This window comes from Prenolepis imparis, unplaced genomic scaffold, assembly GCF_030444845.1.
Source record: "Prenolepis imparis isolate NDT839.2.m4 unplaced genomic scaffold, iyPreImpa1.0 SCAF_379, whole genome shotgun sequence".
Lineage (NCBI taxonomy): Eukaryota > Metazoa > Arthropoda > Insecta > Hymenoptera > Formicidae > Prenolepis > Prenolepis imparis.
In genome coordinates this window covers 1-2,721 of record NW_028141537.1, presented here as the reverse complement: position 1 = coordinate 2,721, position 2,721 = coordinate 1, and positions in this window count along the sequence as shown.

Genomic DNA, 2,721 nt, shown 5'->3' with positions numbered 1-2,721 from the left:
ATATTTTTTATAACAATATTAACAATTATAGTCTTATGAAAAAATAATAGGATGGTTACGTAACAAGAAAATAGTTATTATTATATTATTATGAAAAAAATATAGTATATCACATATAAGTAGTATTGCATATTACATGTATGTAGTATATTGCATATCACATGTATCGTTACCATTTTATTTTACTATTTCTTTCATAATAATAACTACTTTCATGCTACGCTACCATCCTACTATTTCTTTTATAAGTACATAATTATTGATGTAAAATAAGGAAGCGAATAAAAGCTAATAATAATAAATAATGTAAAGATAATAGTGCTATAAATGATATGAGCTATAATAAAGAATTTATATACATTTTTATAGCACATAGCATTCATAACATTATTATCTTTACATTATTTATTATTATTAGCTTTTATTTGCTTCCTTATTTTACATCAATAATTATATACTTATGAATGAAATAATAAGATGGTAGCGTAGCATGAAAGTAGTTATTATTATGAAAGAAATAGTAAAATGGTAACGATACATGTGATATGCAATATATTACATACATGTGATATGCAAAATACTACTTATATGTGAGATGTACTATATTTCTTTCATAATAATTACTTTCTTGTTACGCTGCCATCCTACTATTTCTTTCATAAGTATATAATTGTTAATATAAAATAAAGAAACAGTATATTTTGTATATATGTACGTACTCTAATGATTTAAATATGTTTTACATTACAGGTACAGAATGAGGACATTGTAATCTTTTGAAATAGTACTAGAGTTGCTCAAAAAGTAATGCCCTACATTATTTTTTCAGAGATATTTATTCAACAATTTATACACAATATACATGGTAATCTCAATCAACTTCTATTTCTTTATGCCAGTACGATACATTATATGTATTTACTTGCCTTTACTGTACCAACTTTTGTCCTTTCCACGTAACCATGTTTTCACATTTGAATCACGCCCTCTTCATCTTCCAAACCGTATTTCGCGAAGTGCATTTAATTAAGTGGTTCAAAAAGTTAAATATTGGAAGCTATCGCTAAACTGTGTTAAACATATAATTTAAAGATCTCTGCGAAACAAGATTGGGAAGATGATGAGGGGATGATTGAAGCTGTGATGACATGGTTACGTAGAAAAAACAAGAGTTGATACAGTAAAGGCATACATATACTTGTATTGTGCTGGTATAAGGTTATAGAAGTTGATTGAGATTATATTAAAAAATAATATATATTTAAAAAGAAGAAATATCCATGTATGTTTAAAAACATTTCAAACCTGTTTAATAAATAGTTTCTGAAAAAAATGGCATTATTTGAGCAACCCTAGTTAATCTAAATCATATACAAAAATAAATGATATCCCTATAAAAACTTACCTTTAAAAAAAAGGTAAAAAAAGGCGCCTAGTATGGGCACGCCAGTAGTGAAAAATTACCCATTGCAAACCCATGTAGAATTGTAGTATAAAAAATTACCTATTGCAAACCCATGTAGAATCATATGAAAAAATATCCATTGCAAACCCATGTAGAATCGTACTACAAAAATAATGATATAAAAAAAATTGCGCGCCAAGTAAAAATAGAAACTTTTGTACCAGTGGAAAATTTAAGTTGCAAACCTATAGAGTTGTATAATGAACCAGTGAAAAATTCAAGTTGCAAACCCATGTAGAATAGTGTAAAAATTAAAAAATTATTAAAATTAATACAAATAAAAAAAAATAAAAAAATTTTAATTAAAAAAACTAGGCACTGCTAAATTAAACAATATGCTAAAGTTAATTTTGAAATTTAGCAGTGCATAGTTTTTTTAATTAAAATTTTTTTATTTTTTTTTATTTGTATTAATTTTAATAATTTTTTAATTTTTATACTATTCTACATGGGTTTGCAACTTGAATTTTTCACTGGTTCATTATACGACTCTATAGGTTTGCAACTTAAATTTTCCACTGGTACAAAAGTTTCTATTTTTACTTGGCGCGCAATTTTTTTTATATCATTATTTTTGTAGTACGATTCTACATGGGTTTGCAATGGATAATTTTTCATATGATTCTACATGGGTTTGCAATAGGTAATTTTTTATACTACAATTCTACATGGGTTTGCAATGGGTAATTTAATTTTTCACTACTGGCGTGCCCATACTAGGCGCCTTTTTTTACCTTTTTTTTAAAGTATGTATCACGCAAATATATATGTATATATATATATATATATATATATAATATATATACTTTCTTCGTGAGAATTAAACAATTTTGCGATCAGGTCATATATTCACACACAATAAGTAAAAGAATAAAGTAATTTTATAAAAAACATAATTATAATTAATAATAGTAAAATATAACAATAATTCATCCAAATACCCCATCAGTTTCTAATATATATGTATATATTTCAAGATATTATTAAAAATATATTAAAAACATATATTTATATATAATATAATATAATATCCAACTTTTAATTAAAGTGTGAGCAAATGATACTGAAATCGTATGAAATCACACACAGGCGTACAAGGTTCTCCCTCTCGTCGTATTTATAAACGCACTTGCTTGAATCAAATCGTTTAAGTAAGCTCGAGAGAGCAAATAATTATTAGCTGTCTTTCACTCATTTGGTGTCACGTTAAGAGTTGCTATACGCGCATAAGTACTCTTGCGTTGATACCACTGCTT